This window comes from Lissotriton helveticus, chromosome 6 (assembly GCF_964261635.1).
Source record: "Lissotriton helveticus chromosome 6, aLisHel1.1, whole genome shotgun sequence".
NCBI classification, from domain to species: Eukaryota; Metazoa; Chordata; class Amphibia; order Caudata; family Salamandridae; genus Lissotriton; species Lissotriton helveticus.
The window spans coordinates 1389853200-1389874586 of NC_136067.1; the positions used below are offsets into that span (position 1 = coordinate 1389853200).

The 21387-nt window shown below is 42.8% G+C and overlaps 1 long non-coding RNA gene across 1 annotated transcript; it reads right to left on the bottom strand.

The window, feature by feature from the left end:
* Positions 1 to 246: 246 nt before the first annotated feature.
* LOC144761754 (uncharacterized) lies at positions 247 to 1309 on the bottom strand. The gene is made up of 4 exons (XR_013595882.1): positions 1185 to 1309; positions 959 to 1050; positions 783 to 844; positions 247 to 655 (listed from the first exon to the last, which is right to left on the bottom strand). It is a non-coding gene; the product is annotated as an uncharacterized LOC144761754 (long non-coding RNA).
* Positions 1310 to 21387: the final 20078 nt, after the last annotated feature.

Below are 21387 nucleotides of genomic sequence, written 5' to 3' on the forward strand. Positions count from 1 at the left end.
GGTCAATGGAACGAATACCGTGGCGACATTTGTACTCCTCCCCTTGTGGACACTGTCGAGATTACTCTATCTCCCTAGGCCGGCGTTCCCGGAATCTTCATATAGGGACTGAGCTGGTGTCACCGGCTCTTCCCCCCTTCTTCTTCCTGGTCTCTGCCCCCCCTCCCCCCTCCCCCCCCCGCTCCATACTCCTTAGTGCTTAGGATATTATTATTGCTCCTCCGTTGCTGTCCCCCCCTTGCGTCCCTTGGGCTGACTTTCAGTGATACACTCTCGCCTTTTTGTATGTTTGTTCTTTCATATATATAAAACCTGTTTTGGTCCTGTATATATTGTGGAGTATTGCATTGTTGATTGACGGTTACCTCTGCGGGCTTATGTGATATGTCTCTCCTCCTTTTTAGCGGCTGGCCCGTGTGGTTGTAGGCCCATCCTTGTACATTTCTGCTTGCTCAAATAAAGGTTTTTAAAAAAAAAAAAAAATAAATAAAAATAAAAATAAAGTGCAGAACAGAAAAAAAGGAGTAAGTCAGTTCAAAAATATGAAGAAGGCGAAAAGTAGTATAACAGAAAAATACCAAAAGTATCACCAAAAGGCCGGTGATACTTCCAACTCGGCCAGGCTGAATGTAGGGCAGATATGGTGATCAGGAACCTGAGAGAAAGTATGATGGGACATAACATGTGGACTTACGTAGCGAGCACCAGGATAACACGTGTATCACAGCGCTTCAACCACCAAGGGCGGGATAAACTACAAATAAAATATTTTTGGTGCTTACCAGTCTATAGAAAGTTGAACACAATACATGGCTTATGTTTAAAATTGTGATCAATGACGGTTCTGTAACAAAAGAAAAATGGGGGAAGGCGCTATTAAAACTGCTTCTCTGTGCGTCAAAAGAATATATGGAAGTAATGACCATAGGATAACCCCCAGAAAAGTAAAGCTACTAACTTGTGCCAGTCACGTTGAGAATAAAAAAGTGGAGGGCAAATCTTCTATGGCGTGTCTCAATTGCACATGCATCCGGGTTCAGATTGTGCACTCTGAAAGTAAAAACAAGCCTTATTAACCTGTGTCACGTGGGGTATAGTCAAACCACACACAGCGTGACACTCGGGCCGGGTAGACACGCATGATCCCGGAAAACTAATCACTGAAATAACTATGTAAATCTTACCTAGAATAGGTTCATGGCAGAAGAAAAAACGCCCGACTCCTCACTCGGTACCAGGTAGCAGACGAGTGAGGGCAGAACCAGGAAGTGGAAATAAAAGAGGTCCCTGATTGTTCATTGGCTGCAACGACCGTAGAAGCTAGAACGTCAACTGAGTTCAGTCCAAGCGAACAACGCAGCCAACTAAAGAAAGGACTATGGGCCAGATGTAGGTCGCCAATTACCGGTCGGTAACGGCCGATTTCGGCCGTTACCGACCGGTAATTGGGAATTGACATGTAGGGGCCATTATTTTACAGAATCGGTAAATTTACCGAATCGGTAAATTTACAGATTCTGTAAAATACCGAATCGGTAATTTTACCGATTCGGTAAATCCATATGTAGGTGACACTCCTAAGAGTGCCACAGGCCCTTAAGAGTCGGTATTTTACCACCCAATCCTATTGGGTGGTAAAATACCGAATTCAGGTGTGCATGCACATCTGTGCATGCACACCTGTGCCATGTGACACACAGACATGCCCTTAGGGCATGTATGTGTGCCCCATGTCACACATGTCTGTACTTGGGTGCTATAGGGTGTCAAAGTGACACCCCCTGCACCCTTGCAGTATTCGGTATTTACCGAATCAGTAAATACCGATTCGGTATTGCCCATTGATTCCTATGGGCTTCAAGGCCCATAGGAATCAATGGGCAATACCGAATCGGTATTTACGGATTCGGTAAATACCGAATATTACCGATTCGGTAAGTCAAAAATTGCCACCTCGGATGTTAGGGTGTGTAACCTCAATGCCAAAGAATGATACTTTTTTGTCCATCCCTTAGGATGAGCAGGTGGCTGTGTGCAGTGCTACCGGATATTTAGGATCACCTTTGTGTATGGCTCTAATTTGTTCCATCATCCTTTCTTTGAGTGGCCTGATTGTGCTACCCACATACATCTTATTACATAAACATTCAATAACGTAGGTAACAAATCGGGTGGTGCAATTGATGTTGCTCCTAATATCGTAGCTCTTGTCTGCATAGTCTGAGAAATGTGTTTGGCCATGTTTGGCCCACCTGCACATGCTACAGAATCCACATTTGTAGAAACCCAAAGTGTGTGGTCTTAGCCAGTTGGAAGCAAATATCAAGCGTGGTACTGTTGGGCTCAACCGGTTCCTAAGAGTCCTCCCTTTCCTGAAGGTCACCTGTGGATGATCACAGATGAATTCCTTAATTGTTCTGTCAGACTTCAGGACGCCCAGTGTCTTGTGAAACTCTTTTTTAAGACAAGCGTTGAGGCGAATAGTAGGCCCTATGCAACGTGAACAAGTGGGTTCGGCGTAGCCAAGATGGTTTCACAATGTTCCACATGATCTTAAAAAAATTAAACCACAGGTTCTCCACACTGGTGTTTGTAATATGTGCGGTCCACAGCAGATCAGGCAACTGGAACTCACCCTCGATTTCATCCAATAAGAGATTGTACCAGAGTGAGATCTCTTTCTTAGATGGAGGCTTATCTGTTAAGAGGGACACTAATGTACTATCACCCCCTAGCTGAAATCTACCTTTAACAGAAATCTGTGAGTGTGCCCAGCTTTGTATTTGTAGGTATATGAACCTGGAAAACCGAGTCCCTATTTTTAAACTCAATACCTCCCACGGGAGTAGGCTACCATCAACAAAAAGATCACCCCATACCACCAATCCTGCCTCTCGCAGTGGTACTGCAAGGCTATCCAAAAGCCAGCTCGGTGATCCAGGTGAATTCCATAATGGAGCCTTACAGGAATAATAGTCAATTTTAATGGAACGCCTACATTTAGCCCATGTTCTACATATATCTCTCAACACCTTCAGTTTTACTTTTTTTTTAAACTTGGGATCCCCAAACTTATACAAGTATTCGTGGTCGGTAACCTTTTCCCCTCTGATGAATGCAGAAAACATGTGCCCACATCCCAAGTTTATCGGAGATTTTAACAACATCCTGGCATGGGACACCTGGAAGGCCCACCCATAGAGCTGTAGGTCGGGCGCCGCCAAACCACCCTTCTCTCTTCGGCGCCTGATCTTCTTCCAGGCAATTCTAGGGTTGCAATTATTCCAAATAAAAGAGCATATATCACTTTGGAGTTTGGCTATCATTGTAGGTTCAAAAAAAAGGGGGATGGTGTTAAATAAGAATGTAACCTTCAGTAAAATAGTCATTTTAAATAGGTTGGATCTGCCCAATAAAGATAGCGGAAGTGAAGACCATGATTTCATTAGCCTACGACATTCTTTGGCAATGAGCGAGAAATTTGCTGGAACTATCTCGTTTATATCCTTGTATATATTTAGACCCAGGTAACGCAGGAATGGACTTAGCTGTACCCCTGCCACAGGCACAGGGTCATTCTAGACCATTATATCCGTCTTGGCAGCATTGACTTCATAGCCAGATACGGATCCGAACTCCTCAGCCAACACAATTACAGCCGGAAATGCCGACCGTAGTTCAGATGTAAAAATGAGAACATCGTCCGCATACAAGGCTACCTTCCTCTCCCATCCTTCAAACACAAAAGACTTGATGTTACTATTGTCTCGAATCCGTTGAGCAAAGGGCTCTATATACAGATCGAATAAAGGGGGGAGAGGGGGCAGCCTTGGCGGGTACCCCGAGTGATGTTAAATGGGTCTGATAGTTCTCTGTTGACAAGTATAGAAGCTGACGGATTCCTATACAGGAGTTTGACTACGCGCCTAAATTTTTTGCCGATGTTAAATTTTCCCAGGACCTATGATAGGTAAACCCAGTTAACCCTATCGAAGGCCTTGGTGGCATCCAAAGTCATCACTGCAAGAGGAAGTGACGCCACCGTCGCCATATCAATGGCACCTATAAGATCATAGGTCAACTCGTACAGCTGACGCCCCCTTACAAAGCCCTTTTGATCTACATGCAAGATGTTTGTTGCCACTGCCCCCAACCTATTTGCCAATACAGATGTAAAGATTTTATAATCTGTGTTTAAGATAGAAATTGGTCTATAAGACCCACAACTCGTTGCTGGTTTTCCTGGTTTTAGAATCAGTGTTATCGAGGCGCTATCCCATGATATAGGAGGGGGCATCCCTTCTAGGAGGATCTTATTAAACAACTCCGTTAGGAAAGGGAGAATTGTTGGAATCAGAGCTTTATAAATTTCAGATGGCATACCATCTGGACCTGATGCCCTACCTTTTTTACTACTAGCTACTGTCAGCCTGACCTCCTCCTGCGAAATGGGATCTTCTAGTATATTACTTGTTCTGATGACAGTGCCGGAAGAGAGACCCACGCCAGCCAATCTTCAGCCTGCTTTGACTCAACATTCCTATCTTCACAGTATATTTCACTGAAGAAATCACGAAGCGCTCTCCTAATGTCGATGTCGGTGGAGAATGTTATACCACCAGCCGTAATTGAGTTGATGTTATTACGAACTTGCTCAGTCTTCGTCTTCCAGGCCAGCAATTTACTGGCACCTTCGCCATACTCAAAATGTGCCAGATTACTGGCTTCCCATCTCTCTAAAACCCTAGCATTTAAAACTGAGCTTAGATCTCCTTTTAAGGTGGTCACTTTATTCTGCCACTCATGTACTGTAGATGAGAGGGTGTCCGGATGCCTAGCAATTTCTGTTTGAAGTTTAGTCAACTCCAGTTCTAAGGAGGCCACTGCTTCCCTATAGATTTTATTCTAATATGAAGCTTTAGTAGTTATGTGACCCCTTAAAAATGATTTAGGTGCATCCCATATAACACCTGGAGAGGCAGAACCTATATTTTCATCCATGAAAAACTGGACCTCAACATTGAGAGCATCAATGATATTAGGTGAGGACAGTAATGAACGATCAAAGGACCAATTACTTGATCGACTCTTAGGAAACCCTTCCAAGTCTAAGAGAATCGCCGCGTGATCTGATAAATGAAATGGAAGATGGGATACCGATTTAACCAGGTTAACTAAAGTTTGGCTAATCAAAATAAAATCAATTCAAGACTGGTGATGAAATCTGTAATTTTGAAATGTGACTCCTCTTTGCAGCCCATGCATAGATCTCCAGATGTCGTTATATCCTAACTGCTTCATGCTATCTTGCAGGTAAGACCTGGTTTTAGATAATATTTTAGCTCAATTAGAGGGTGATTTATCCACTAATGGATCCAGGACTATGTTGAAGTCACCTTCTAAGATAACCGGTTCGGGAAATAGATACAGATGTGAGAAAAGAGCCTTCAAAGCCGAAGGGTCATCCTGATTAGGACCATGGTATCCCACTATAGTGATAGGAGACCCAGATATTATAACTGATGCTATTACCCATCGACCACCAGAGTCAACCAATTTAGCGACCAATCTCGCTTTAATGGATTTTTTAAATAAGATTGCCACTCCTCTAGTGTGTATCGATTGTGCCGTTGGTATGCAAATATCGATCCACCTATTCCTTTTAACCAATGCAAGCATTTCAGACTCAGCCAAATGTGTCTCCTGAAGTACTATAATCTGTGCACTTGAATCTCAGAGATATTGCATAATGTTATTTTTCCTCGGACTAGTTCGCAAACCGTTAGTATTCCAGGGGAGAATAGCCAATTTACTCATTATACTGATGTTTCCACATCTTTACTTTTTTAATACCCCCAGGTTTAAAGGAGCCGATCTGCGATATGCCCCTAAAAAGAGAGAACTGAACAGACACATGTCCTTTTGGCAGCAACAATGACAACATCGAGCATAAAGCAACATTAAAACGAAAATGAGGACTCTTTATTAATTTTTTCCCCTGCAACCCCCCACCCCCAGTGTCCCTGTCTAACCCCCCTTCCCCCATGGGAAACCCTTGTTCTATCTATCTGGAAGAACCAGAAGATGGCACTCTGTCATGGACTCCTGCCTTAGTTATAGCCGGGGAAAAAACAAGTAGAGAAAAAAAATGTCAAAGATGAGAGTGAGGAGAAATAAATCTATCCTATATAACCTGTACTCTCTACGAGATCCATGTTGTGTTAGGTGATATGTAAAGTGTGTTACGTGCTGATTGTGATATATGTTGTATATTTTGCTGATTTTACTTCAAATATGATTTCACTCATTTTTATTATTTTTATTTTTTTACTATCCCTTCTCTATTCACCTTTTTTTTTTCTTTTTTTTCCCACTTCTTTTTTTCCCCTATTTTGTTTCTCTTCTTTTTTTGTTCCACACTCTCCCTCCATACTTATACACATAGATTCCCCTTTATCTCTTTCTTTAAGTTTTTTAGAATACTAAACATTATCAGATAACCACTCAAGGAAGCTTCACCTAGCTAGCCGCTCCTTTTTCTTTACCCATAGTCAGAAGTAACTCGTCCGCTGCCTGCACTGATCTAATATTATGCATGCTGTTGTTTCGGATAATTCACCTGTCTCATGCCCTAAATGCGGCTTGGTAGCAGCTTCAGATTTGCACATGTTCCTAGATTGCCCACTTTTATCACCCTTTTGGAATTCAGTTTGCCTATCACTCTCCACCTCCCTGGGATCCCAAGTTATATTATGTCCTGCTCTTGTCATCTTTGGTGTTTCTCCACAGTTTCATGGGCCGGCAAAAAATGTACTTTTCTTCGGTATTTTGTTGGCCAGGAGGGAAATATGTAGGAGATGGAAGGATCTGTTACCTCCTACCTTGCTCGATTGGCGCACTTCTGTGCTACAAACATTGAAGTTGGACCTCTTAAGATCAGGAAACTTACGCAAGAGAAATTTCTGGATGTTATTAAATTGGTAATGGTCCTTTAATTGATCATGGGGGTTTTTTGTTTTTTTTTCCCCCCAAGGGTCAATGATTACGCTGCTTTGCACCTTTTTCCACGTTTGTCTATACCCAATAAAGTCGACATCGGTATAAGAATGGGTATATGAACGCAGCATGTGACCCTGACGGTTGTTCCAAAGTGGTTTAGTTGGAGTTTGGCACTACTTACTGAGGTGCAATTTGTGCTGCTTCACTCAGAGCCCCTACCAGTTTATCTGTGACAGTAAGCTCATCTCCACATGCTACTATTTGGTCACCAAGGGCGAAATATGAGGACACAAAAAAAGTTAAAAAAAACAAAAACAATTTTTTAAGGGAATATGTAGGTCATTGAACTCTGTGATCATTCTTGGTGGTTGTTTGTGTTGTGGTTGTGGTTTGCTTGGACGTTTCACTAGTTTATCTTTCCTGAGTACCCCGGCAACCCTACACTCTGCTCTATCAAGAGTTTTAGGGTTATAGCCTATCTTCATAAATCGCTTTCTCATGTCAAGAACATTAGCCCTGAACTCTATGTTCCCACTGCAATTTCTCTTTGCTCTCAGGTACTCACCATAAGGTATTGAGTTTATCTGGTGTGCAGGATGGGAACTTCCCACGTGAAGTACCGCATTACATGCAGTAGCCTTCCTGAATAACCTGCTGTGTAGTTGGTCATCTCTAATGTACAACTCCAAGTCTAAGAACTCAATTTTCATCATGCTCGACTCCATAGTGAATTGCATTCCCCATGCGTTAGCATTGAGAAAACCAAAAAACTCATTCAATTGAACTTGTGTACCAGACCATAGAAGAAGACAATCGTTGATGTATCGACCCCAAAAAATTATGTAGTTAATCCATGTGGCTCCTTTTTCACCCCAAATAAGATCAGCCACCAATGTGCCCATGAAAAGATTTGCAAACAATGGTGAAAATTTAGACCCCATGGCCACTCCCTTTTTTTGTCTATACCAGAGCCCATCAAACATAAAGAAGTTGTTGTGTAATACCAATTCCATCATGGAAATTAACATGTTTGTGTGCTGGTATTGTGTTGGCGGTCTCTTATGAAGAAGTCGTGTGATGGCATGCAAACCTAAGTCTGGCTCAATGCTCGTGTATAGTGACACTATGTCTAACGTGGCTAGAATAGTGCCAGATTGCCAGTCCAAATCTGCAACTGAGAATATGCTTGGTGTCTTGTATATATGAGGGTTGGTTCTGTACCAAAGGGCCCAAGAACAAGTCAATGTATTCTGCAATCCTTTCCGTGGGACCCCCCATCCCTGAAACTATGGGTCTCCCAGGGGGGAAAGGGAGATGTTTGTGAACTTTGGGTAGTGTGTAAAGTCAGGGGTAAGCGGGTCCGAAAACCTTCAAGTACAAAAATGATTCCTCACTTAGTAGCCCTGCCTTGTTCCAGATGTCAAGTCTTTTGTTGATCTCTAGAGTGAGTGGTCCTATTGGGTTATGCGTAAGACGTTCATAACAGGTCTGGTCACTCAGTTGGGTGAGAATCTCATTGTTGTAATCCTCTAGATTCATAAATCGCTTTCTCATGTCAAGAACATTAGCCCTGACCTCTGTGTTCTCACTGCAATTTCTCTTTGCTCTCAGGTACTCACCGTAAGGTATTGAGTTTATCTTGTGTGCAGGATGGGGACTTCCCGCGTGAAGTACCGCATTACATGCAGTAGCCTTCCTGAATATCCTGCTGTGTTGTTGGTCATCTATAATGTACAACTCCAAGTCTAAGAACTCAATTTTCGTCATGCTCGACTCCATAGTGAATTGCATTCCCCATGATTTCGCATTGAGAAAACCAAAAAACTCATTCAATTGAACTTGTGTACCAGACCATAGAAGAAGACAATCGTCGATGTATCGACCCCAAAAAATTATGTAGTTAATCCATGTGGCACACACAATCTTTCCCTGGTTTCTAGTGGTTTTCTGCCCTGGGCAGATGAGACTAAAAGAAATATCACTGAAACAGCCAAAATGTGTGCCTGAAAAAAGGGGAGCGACCCTTGCCTATGGGGCTTCTCCCTGACGTGCCAATAAACATATACTTGGTGCTTAGTGGGATTTGTGCCCCCTAAGGGGCTATTAACCTGATCTGCCTCCCAGGGGGGGCTGAAAGACATTTTTGGGGATGGGAGCACGAGCATGCCCATTCTGGCCAGCTCTTACCCCTACAAATTAAAGAAAAACATAATCCCTGGGGCCTAGTGGGCTTTCTACCGCCCTGGGGGAGCAGATCAGGGGCTATTGCCCCATCTGCCTCTCGAGGGGGTCAGAAATGCTGTGTCAATTTTTTTTAGGATGGGCATTCCGGGCAGCCCCCACCCCTCCGTATTAAAAAAAAACATAATCTCTGGTGCCTATTGGGCTTTCTGCCGTCCTCGGGGGGGCAGATCAGACTATTTCCCCCTTCTGCCTCCTGGGAGGGGCATAAAGACTGTAGAATTTTAGGCATGTCAGCTTTGGCAGCCCCCACCCCATGTACATAATATAAATAAATCCCTGGTGCCTAGTGTGCTTTCTGCCTCCATGGGGGGTCAGATTTTGGGGGGTTGGGGGCATTGGCATGTCCATTATGGGCAACCCCCACCACTACATATAAAAATACCCATAACCTCTGAAGCCTAGTGGGCTTTCTGCCATCCTCAGGGGGCAGATCGGGGGCTATTGCCCACATCTGCCTCCCAGGGGAGGCAGAAAGACGGTGGCAATAGTTTTTAGGGTTTGGGGCATTGGCATGCCCAGAAGAGGCAGCCCCTACCCCTACATATAAAAAAGCCATAATCCCCAGTGCCAAGTGGGCTTTCTACCCCCAGGGGGGCAGATCAGGGGCTATTGGCCCTATCTACCTCCTGGTAGGGGCAGAAAGACTATGGAATTATTGGGGTGGGGCATTGGCATTGTTATTTTGTGCAGCCCCACCTCTATAGACATAAAATAAAGATATACCTGGTGGCTAGTGTGCTTTCTGCTCCCTTGGGGGGGCAATTTTGGAGGCATGGCGGCATTGGCATGCCCATTTTGAGCAGCCCTCTCCCCTATATACATAAAATAAATGTGTGCTCTTTCAACCCCTCGGGGGGTGGATCGGGGCTATTGCCCCCATCCACCTCCTAGGGGGGGCAGAATGACTGTTTGCAATTAGTTTTGGCTGGGGGCAGGCCCTAGCCCTCTTTTATATCTACAAAAACTTCCCTAGTGTATAGTGGGCTTTCTAACCCCTGTGGGGGAGGGGGGCGGATCAGGGGTAATATCCCCCATCTGCCCCCCAGGGGCTCAGAAAGTTTGTCCAGTTTTTTTTAGAAGGGTGGGGGCATAGGCATGCCCATTTTAGGAAGCCCCCTACCCCTACATTTATATATAAAAATAATCCCTGGTGTCTAGTGCACTTTCTGCGCCCTAGGGGAGATCAGGAGTTATTGCCCCCATCAGCCCCCCAGTGGGATAGAAAGGCTGAATATGGCCCAAACATTTGGGGGAGCATAGGCCCTTGCCCAAGGGGCCACTCCCCTCTCCCTGGTGTCTAGTAGGTAGATCCCTGCTTGGGAATCACCCTCATGTGGCAATCCCCAAGCAGAGATCCACTAGGGATGGGTACCATTGGAATGGAGAGATACTCTCCATTTTAATGATTCCTCTCCCATCTGCCTCAGTGCTCAGGGGGCTGAGATAGCCCCCAGAGGACTGAGGCAGTAAAACTGAAATGAGCCAATCGGCTCATTTCAGTTTCGGTTTCACTGAAATGACGACAGTGCAGTGTGCACACTGATTGTCATTTCAGTGAAAAAAAATTAACAGCCTCGGGAGCCGTGGAAGCCCTTCCCCAGCCCCTGAGGCTGTTGGGGGAAAGGAAATCCCAGAGGGCTTTCCAGTGCCATGTGCGTGGACGGCCAGGAGCTGTCCAACAAACACGAGCACTGTGGTGTAGGCCAGCTCCCGGCCGTCGGATGCGCAATGATCCAGCAGGTTACCAACCTCAGGAACTCTATCACCATATATTCACCTGGGCCCATCAACACACACTCACTTACATAGGCTGGTTATCACCACGGGGGGTCCATTTTTATAAATGCTTTAAAAAGATCAGTTACCTGTTTCATTAACTAATCTTTTCACTGATCAAAAAGTACTTTCCTCTGGTCAATGGACCTGTTAGTTGAAACTAGTTGATGGTGAAATGACATAGGTTTATTTTATCTTCTATTTTATTAAATAACCATAGACTCTGGAAAAGTTTAAATGTTTTATCTAGTTAACATCATATGAGCCAAACAAATTAAGTACGAACTCCAGCTTTCCGAGGAAGTAAGATCAGTTTACCCAATTGTTAGACCTGCCATCATTGGCATGAGTCTCCCTTCCATTTTTGACGGATTGCCTCCTCTGTTTTGATATGTTTTTGCTGGATTTCTGCTTTGGGCACTGTGCCACTGCTAATCAGTGCCACAGTGCAAGTGCTCCCTATGTTAAATTGATGTACTGATTGGTTATTCCATGATTGGGTCATTTGATTTACTGTCAGCCCCTAGTACAGTGCACCATGTGTGCCCATGGCTTGTAAATCAAATGCTGCTGGTGGGCTTGCAGCACTGGTTGTGCCACCCACAGAAGCAGCTTGTAAAGTGTGTCTCAGGCCTGCCATTGCAAGGCCTGTGTGTAGTCTGTGACTACCATGTCGACTTGGCCAAGTGCACCCACTTGCCAGTCCCTAAACCTTCTCTTTGCTTCATATTAGGCCCCCCTATGGTAGGCCCAAGGGCATGGTGCATTGTAAGTATAAGGTAGGACATGCTCTGATGTATGTAGCATGTCCTAATAGTGAATTACAGCCATTTTCGTTTTTCACTATTGAAGGCTACCTGTTCTCATAAGCCAGAATGGGCAGTTAGATTTTTACATTCTTATAATCCTAACTGACTCGGGGAACATGGTAGAAATTCGAATGTAGGATGCCTGAACTCAGAATAATAAAATACATCTTTTAGTAAAGTTTATTTTAATATCCTGTGTTTGCAAATACCACTTTTAGAAAGTAGGTATTTGCTCGCCTAACCATTTGAGCCTGCCTCTGCTAAGTTGTGTATTCCTTGTCAGGGTTTGTGTGTGACAGGGCTGGGGAATTCCAGGAGACAGGCTGGGGCATCCCAGTGGTGAATAGAGAGATCAGCATCCAGATGGGAGGGAGGAGTGCCCCTGGGACCTGAATAGGGCTGGGCCTTCCCTCTTCAATGCTGGCTCCACCCCCTGTGGCTTGTCTGGTGTCTCTGCCCTGCACTATGAAAGGAGAGAGGGAATCATGTCAACAGGGTGCTCCAGAGCTGTATCTTCCCTCCCCAGTGATGGCTCCACCTCCTGTGGGGCGGCTGATGTCTCTGCCCTGCACAGTGAAAGGAAGAAGTGAGTCATGTCAACAAAATGCTCAGGAACTGGTTTGAACTAGGCAGAGGCCTCTCTGCCTTCAGAGAACAAAGGATTTTAGGGTATAAATATTAGGACCCTGCTCCCAAGAGATTAGATCAGTTCTGGAACAAGAAATCTTTCTGCCAAGGAGAAGAACCAAGGAAGCTGCAGGAGTTGGACTGCCCCCTCTGCCAGTGTGCTGTTTGTAGGGTTGGCCTGCAGTGGTTGCTTCATTGCCAAGGGAAAGGAGAAGGAACTTTTAAGGATTTTCATCTACAGAATATTCTCCAAGGGCTTGAACTGTGCTTGACTCCTGCTGAAGTCTCAGGGCCAAAAGACTTCACCTCCAGCTCCCTCCTTAATTTCCTTGCTGGGAATTCTGACTCCAGTCACTTGCGTGCCGCTGGGAGCTGGAAGCCCGACGCATCAAGAGGAAGCGTGTCGCCGCCGCAGCTGAAATCATCGCAACGCCGGAGAAACAAGCCTTCGCCGCATCTCCCTGAAGCGTGTGTTCATCGAAGCTGCCTGCTGTCGCATTACCGGAGAAGCGTGACGCCATCGAGAGAGTCGCCATCACATCACCGGAGAAGCGTGTTGCAGGGCCTGTCGCGGCTGCAAAGTACAGAGTCGTTGCAAGGCTGCCAGGGCGTCATCGCATTGTCATCGCATCGCCGCATCAAGGGCGCCATCTTCTCGCCTCTCAACCGGATTATCGCATCAAGGCGCCATCTTGCGCACCGCAACAGGCCTGCAGGCCGAGAATCTACGTATCACCTCCGCACCGGTAAGGCTCAAGACGAGTCTCTTACTCTGCGCAAGCATTGAGGAAGGACGCAACCATTCCCCCGGGTCACGGAACCGAAGCATCTCCCCTTCTGCGAGCCTTTTTGTTTACTTTGCGTTACGCATCCAGTTACTTTGTTGAGAACTTTGTCGCATCTACCATCAACTTGAACTAAGAGACTTTAATGATCTTTTAAGTAACCTTAAGTGTAGTGTTGTGGATTTTTGTCATTTGTGGTCTAGTGCTAAGTCTATATAAAGAATACTTTTTTTTATAAAACGTGTGTTGTATCCATCTGTAGTGTTTTCACTGTATTACTGTGTATATTCACAAATGCTTAATACACTGCCTCTGAGATAAGCCTGTCTGCTCATCCCAAGCTACCATGGGGGTGAGCAGGGGTTCTTAAGGAGTGTAATCCCCTTATCCTGATTTAGAAGTAAGGGTCCCTATTTGGACAAAGGTGAATACCATTGCCAACTAGAGACCCCCAGAGCTAACACCAAAATTTAGTTATCTATTTTAAATGAGATTATCGCAATAACAGTACCTCAGGAAAAAGAGGTTAGAGAAGCAGCACATTGATATACTACACAGAAATATAATTACCTAGGACGGTGTGGAAATCAGCCCCTTGGCCAAGAAATTGATGGGTCCTCCGGGATAGATCAGGTGACAAGGACTTTAGGAAAGGATCCAGGACAGGATAGATGACCACTTCTGGATTTGACACCTGCATCGCACCCCTCTCTGACACTAACTTCCTCCTCGATTCTTCCACGATCTTCTTTTAATTAGATTACCTCCTCAATTCTTCCGCAATCTTCTTCTAATTATTTGGCTTAAATAATTCTAAGTTTGCTTCTTCAATATTCAATCAGCACTCGGACAGCATCCCAGTCTCTCAGCGTTCTAGTCTTGCTGCGACTTCTCTCTGTTCTAAACTACCTCAATTATATCTTTCTAATGGCATGTACCACCCCTAAATGTTTCAACTTTGAGAAACTCCTAATTCTGATTGGACAAGTGAAGAGGAATGATCATCACACCATGCTAAGTTTTAATAATTTTCTTTAGTTCTTTGTTTTATGTTCTCGCCCATCAATTTGTTTTCCCAAGCTTTATTTCCCAATTCCCACCCGTATTCACATTTTTATCAACAACAATGTATACATATTTCAGTTGTCAATTGAGTTTGCAGGATGTGCAGCAGGTTCCCAGGACATGTACCAGCGACGGCCTTGGACGGGTTTCAAGATTTGTCATCATGGCGTCTGGCTTGCCATCACTGTGCCTTCGTGGGGAGTCACGTGTAGTGTAGACTTTAGCATTGTTCAGAGGCCCAAATACGAACTAATAGAGGGGTCACAAGAAAACGTATTAATTTCGAAATAAAATGATTTCACTGTATACCACCTATCTCTCCTCTAATCCCATTTACTTATAAAGACTCTACCCGCATGAGCATTTAGTAAATAGCTCATTTTAGTTTCAGCAAAACAGATGCTTAGCATGTGAGCTTCCAAGCGGCCATTTTAGATGCATTTGCGCAGAAGCAGAATTTTCCCTCCAAGCATAGATGCAGTTGGCGCATGCGCAGTACAGTTTCCCACGTTAGTAGCCCATTTAAGTTCCACTCGGGTTACTTGTTAGTAAAACACATATGCAAGCTTCGTTTAGCTAAAAATATATGTAATGTGATGCATATTAGTTACACAATACATTATTAATACAACGTTATGGGTTTATATGAGAGGATTGCATCTGTGCAAGTCTCTTTTATACAAGTCCTTGCTCCATCAATCCCCTCTCTTATAGCATTTCTGCCATCACAAAACTACCCATACCTAACCAGATGCCAACTTTAACATATCTCAATTCCCCTTTCGATCTTTTCATTTTCCTCTTCATTTCTATCCTTTAAATTTTTCATCTTCATGTACCATTCTCTTTTCATTTCTTCCAACTGAATTTCTTCATATTTTCTTTTCTATCCCTTTTCATTTATTTCATATCTTCTTCTCTTTCTACAACATTTGCACCATGCCATTATTACTAAAGTCAAATATTGTTATTCCAAGTATAGGTAATATTATTCGGCCTATAAAACCTTTACCTATATTAGCAAACCAAGACCCTATTTATGTTATGCTATTTGTTAATTTCTTCCATACATTATAAACTTCCAGTGGTTTTAAATATTCTTCCAATTTTGAGATATTTTTAATATACCCTCCAATTTCTACACTTTTATCCGGAATATAAGTGCAACAACGTTGTGCTTTCAGAATTTTACAGACTCTGCCCTCTTTTGCCAATAATATATCAAGAGCAAGTTGATTTTGTAAAACCATTGATCTAATTGCAACCATTTCTATTGATCATTAAGAAACCTCCAGCAGTATCAGTCGATAAGCGATCAACTACTGTGGATAATTGACAAATTCTATGTGAATTCAGAATTACTCCCACTGAAGGTATCAATGTACTAAATATGTCACCTACTATTTCTGAAAAACTAGCCATTTTATCACGGATTAGTTCTTTATCGTTTTCATTACTTCCAATGATTCTTTCACATGGTAAACTTTAGGGAATACTATTCCAAAATAGCAACTCCCGTACCATTGTGCAGGTAGCTTAAAATAAGCTTTATTCCCACATACATAATAAACCCCAGAAAATACTGGATCAGTTCCCCTTTTAGTCCCCAACCTCAGAGAATCAAAAGTTATTTTCACATTCACCGGAACCAATAAATATGTTTTTATAGTCAGTCTTAATCTATGGAGACAGATCTTCCCTTTATTTTCGAAATCTAGAGACATTGCAGCATGAGTCTTGCCAGGTGTATAAATTCCCTCCTTCTCAACCCATGATGGAATATGGCTTTTCGGTTCAGTAGCTTTCTTCTGTAAGTCCTGTCTACTTCCTTCAACTAAATTCAAAAGTTATTTTTATGTGCTTCTGCTATATCTATTATCTGCTGAGTTAAGAAAAATTCACCGATAAATTGTGCAGTGCAGCTTGATTACTAAGGGGCCCAGGGTGGCGGTTGCATCCTAATGGGCACAGCGGGACTGCCGCATCTCTGTCGGTCGGTCCCGTATACCCCGCCATCGTAATGATTCCCTATGTACTGGGTTCATATTCTTTCAAATAGGAACCTCTAAAAATATCACATCTAAGTTTGAGTAATATTATTGTAGCTTTCCTGTTCTATAAAACAAACTTGTTAATACACTACATGACATGCCATATGTTAATGGTAAATGGTGATATGTGACACCTTCCGCTACTAAAGCTGGTAATTTCAAACATATGTAACAATCACTAATCTCCATAGTGTCTACATACCGAAACAATAACTTGGTGAATACATTTAAAGCAGTGTCGTTATTTGTCACAGTGCGATGTAACTCTAAATCATCTGGTGTTTAAAATTCTATTCCATCTCCTTTTATGTGAGCTAACTTTCCATTTGTGTCAGTTATTTTTCTTTTCTGCTATCATTACATAAGGAACTGCTATTGTTAAAATCAGACAATTTATAATTACTACTAAGATTCTACATACACAGATTCTACAGCACTTCTTAAAACAATTTCGTTTTGGTCTTTCCGCAACTCTATCCTCAGCCATTTTAGTCTAGGAAGATTTCTCTTCTTTCATCAATTTATTTTCTTTAAAATGTTGTTTCTTTTATTAGTTCAAGGGGGTCTCACTTCTCCTTCATCAATCTGATCTGCAATTATTTCTTCGTCACTTTCTTCATTTAAATCTATATTTTCAAGTTCTTCAAGAATCACGTAGTTCCATTCAGGGCGTTTGAATTTTTTATTCAGGATTCTTAGTCTCTGACTTCTTCGTCTGGCTTTTTCAATTAACTCGCCTGACTGACTAGTGACTTCATTCACTTGTTCAGGTTCCTCACTTATTGTCTTTAAATGATATTTTAGGGAAACAACCTTTACAACGCAACTTTTACCACGCAGTGCCTTTACAACGCAACTTTTACAACGCAAACCATTACAACGCATTGCGCTGGGGGGCGCTCTAAGATAGGGAATAGGTTTAATTTACTGTCCAACACCTTCCCTACTATCCACGGGGACTGGAGTTGGAATAGTAAATTAAACTATTCACTATCCAGCGCCCCAAAGCACTATGCGTTGTAATGGTATGCGTTGTAAAACTCGCGTTGTAAAAGCATGCGATGTAAAAGCATGCGTTGTCATGTCGTACATCCGATATTTTAACATTTTGACACCACCTGGCCAGTTATCACCCTTTCTGAACTTTTTGGCTTGGACTGCACTTTCACTTTTTTCGTCTCTCTCGAGTGTTCTTTTATTTTCGTTATGTTGTGGCACAATTTGATTTCCTTCATCTTCGGAGTCCCACTCTATCTGTCCTTATTCAGGGCTCATTATAGTGACGCCATTCGCCTGAACGTGTTCTTCTTCCTCTATCTGATCCTGTTCAGGTCTTATTTCAACAACTTCTTCTTCTTCCTGAACGTGTTCTTCTTTTCCTAACTGGTCCTGCTCAGGTCTTACTGCACTTTGCTTGTCTGCAGCATGAACGTGTTCTTCTAAGCCTATCTTTCCCTCCTCAGATCTGTGAATATTTTGGTTCACCTCTGTCTGAGTATATTTTTCTTTCCTTATCTGATCTTGCTCAGGGTCTCCAACAATCTCAATTTAATTTTCCTGAGCTTGTTCTTCTACACCTGTCTGGTCCTCTCTAGTTTCTTGCCTTTTTAATCTTGTTCTACTTCTCATTTTAATAATCACATTTGCTATGTCAACCACTGGTATCCAGTCTTCACAACTTGTGTTTGGTTGTTCTTGGTCAGCTACTTTAGAATCTGTTATTCTAGATTCCGCAGCTGTACAACCTTCAGCAACCCCAACTGCTGATGTCTGTTGTGGATTTTCTTCCTCCGGAGCTGGTACCCTTTTGGTATGACTGGCATGTATCAGTTGTGCAAACCTGCATTTCACTGCTGTTGGTATAACCAGTATGACCTGTTGCGGCTCATCCCACCTGGGTGCTAGGCACGACTCTCGGGTGTGATTCTTCACCACCATCCAGTCTCTGGGATTTAGATCATGTGCTTGATCCGGCTGCCTGGCACTGCGTCTTCTCCAACCTGGTGAGAGATAGAATGCACTAGGTCAGCCAATCCTTTACAATAGTCTAATACCAGATCATCAGTTATACTCAACTGTTTGTGTCCTGATATAAAAGCTAGTCTCATTGTTCTTCCCATGAGAATGTCATGGGGACTCAACCCTGTATTTCTGTCAGGAATGTTTCTGAGTCCCATCAGAACAAGAATAATGCATCTGGCCAACACAGTGATGTGGATGCACACACCTTTTCCAATCTCGATTTTATTGTGCCATTCATTTGTTCTACCACTCCAGAAGCCTCTGGGCGGTATGCACAGTGCAGTTTTTCTTTAATTTTAAATGCTTCACAGATTAACCACATTATTTCATTTCGAAAGTGAGATCCTCTATCTGATTCCAAAGTTACTGGAAAACCAAATTGTGGAATTAACTCCCTTAGTAGTAGTCTGGCAACTGTTATGCTGTCATTTCTTTTAGTAGGATATGCTTCCACCCACCGTGAGAACAAATAAACTATAACAAGGATGTACTTCAATTCCTTGCATGGTGGTAACTGTATAAAATCTATCTGCAACCTCACTAATGGTCCTTCTGCCTTTCCAATTTTTCCCCAACTGACCACTGTTTTTCTGCCTGGGTTTATATGCTGACAAATTAAACATCTCTGGCAAAGACTCTCTGCGACAGCCCTAAACCTCGGATTATACCAATCCTGTCTAAAGATTCTGATCATGGCGTCCCTGCCTATGTATATATCTCCATGGTACATTCTTGCTATTTGTGAGATCAAGCAATCTGGCATGACCGGTCTACCATCTGGATAAATCCACACGTCATCTTCTGCTCTCCTTTGATACCCTGATTTTATCCAACCTTCTTTTTCACTCACTTCCATCTCATCCTGCAATTGTCTCACTTCATCCCATGTTTCTAATGCTGATAGTAGCATAAGTTGGCATCTGATTCCACTTGTTTCAATTTTCATGTTTACTGCCATTTTATTTCTGGCACAGTACTGGGCAACCTGGTCAGCGTATCGATTACCAGCTACCACATAGTCATCTCCTGACTGATGTGCAGCACACTTGACCATTGCCACTTCTTTTGGCAATTGTATTGCTACCAATAGTTCTTTCACAAATTTTCCATTTTTAATAGGGGTTCCTGAAGAAGTCATGACATCCCTCTGCATCCAAAGCTGGCCAAAGTCATGTACAACCCTGTAACCGTACTGGCTATCAGTGTAAATGGTTACTCTCCAATTCTTCCCTCATGCGTCATACGTGGGCCATCTACAAATAGCTCATGTTCAGATTCTTTCAGAGGCTCTTCCTATATGTCTGGACGGGGCTTGGTACATAATTCAGTAATGTTCAGACAGTCATGCTCAACTTCATCTCTTACTTCTTCCCCATGTACATCTGGCAATAAGGTAGCCGAGTTTAGGAGAGTACACTTGACTACCGTCACATTTTCTGCTCCTAAATTAATTATTTCGTACTTAGTCATCCAACTAGGAGTAAGGTACTGAGTTCTTGTCCTAGGTAAAATAATTTCCACTGAATGTGGTACATAAACTCTTACAGGGTGTCCCATCACAATGGACTCACTTTGTTTAAGACTCATGCAATTGGCAGCTACTGCTTTTAAGCAGCCAGGTAATGCTGACGCTACAGGGTCCAAGGTAGCAAGAAAATATTCTACTGGATGTCGCATCAAACCATGTCGTTGATTTAACACTGATAACACACAATTTTCTCTTTCACAACAAAACAATGCAAATTCTTTTGTATAGTCTCGCATACCTGGGGCTGGAGCTTCACACAAACAATTTCGTAATTTAACAAATGCCTCCATGCTCTCATCATTCCAAATTACTGGGTCTTTTGCCCTTTTCCGTGTCAATTGTATTAGTGGTTTGGCCAACAAGGAAAAACCTACAATCCACTGCCTACAATACCCCACTACACCAAGAAACATTCTGATTTCTCTCTGGGTTTATGGTAACTGAATCTGTTTTATTATCTTTATCCTTTCAGGGGTCACTTTTCTCACTCCTCTTTCTAGTTGATGTCCCAAATATTTAACTCTAGTTTGACAGAATTGTAATTTCTCTGGAGACACCTTGTGTCCACCATCAGCCAAATGATTTAACAAAGCAATGGAATCAGCAACGCAATCATCTCATGACTTTGACGCGATGAGTACATCGTCAATATATTAGACAAAAACTGAATTTCTGGGCATTACTAGCGTTTCTAGACACTTTTTCAAAATTTGGTTAAATATTGAAGGACTTTCTGTGTACCCTTGAGGAACTCGATTCCACACAAAAATACGATCCTCGAACTTAAATGAAAAGAGATACTGGCTGTCTGGGTGTAACGGAATAAAGAAAAATGCTTGACATAAATGAGTTACAGTAAACCATCCTGCATTCCAAGGTATTTGGTACAGGATTACTGCTGGATTCAGCACTACAGGGCAACAAGGCACTACAATTTTATAAATTTTTCATAAATCTTGCACTATCCAGTATTTTCCGCTAGGCTTCTTAATGCCAATCATAGGTGAATTACAAGGACTGCTCATTATTTCTTTTAAAATGCCTTGTTCAATCAGTCGTTCTATTTCTGCTTCAACACCTGCTTTAACTTCTGGGCTCATTTTTTATTGCCTAGTGTTTGGGTAGACAACACCTTCTTTTACAGTCATTTTCACTGGATCCACATGTGCCATTAACCCTACTTCTTTTCCAGTAAAATCCCACACCTCTGGATTCACAGTCGTTTTTAATTCATCGGGTAGATCATCTTTTGTCATCATTGAATATATTTCGTCTACCTCTGTGCCTTGTTTTGCTAGCATTATCTTGTAAATATCATCTACATCAGGGGTCTGAATCGCAATACCATCCGGTGTGCAATAAATTGCGCAATTCATCTTGCACAAAAAGTCTCTTCCTACCAAGTGTACTGGACTAGAGTCGCACACTACAAACTTGTGCATTTCCCTAAAATTGCCAATGCGTACCTCCATGGGTTCTGT